The following is a 323-nucleotide window of genomic DNA, read 5'->3' on the forward strand; positions in this document are numbered from 1 at the left end:
CCCACGTAAATCGGCTTGTTGAATTTCACCTCGAGTTTGCGCAGTTCGACGGCGATTAGATTATCCGCGAAGACGCTGCGGCTGTGGAAATTCGGTTCCGCGATCATTGCCTCCGCGCCGTACCGTCCATCCCATTTCGTTACTAATTTTACGTCTACGTGATTGCGCATATTCTCCATGGTCTTGCCGAATACCGCGTTGTTCATTAGTTTATATAAATTTTTTTCAAACTCTAATGGGCTAATGAGAGTCACAGCTGCCGTAATTCGTGCGAGAAAGAAACAATTTTTATTATTTATAATACTTATTAATTTTAGACGTTT

The sequence above is a fragment of the Trachymyrmex cornetzi genome, unplaced genomic scaffold, assembly GCF_001594075.2.
Source record: "Trachymyrmex cornetzi isolate Tcor2-1 unplaced genomic scaffold, Tcor1.1 scaffold239, whole genome shotgun sequence".
NCBI classification, from domain to species: domain Eukaryota; kingdom Metazoa; phylum Arthropoda; class Insecta; order Hymenoptera; family Formicidae; genus Trachymyrmex; species Trachymyrmex cornetzi.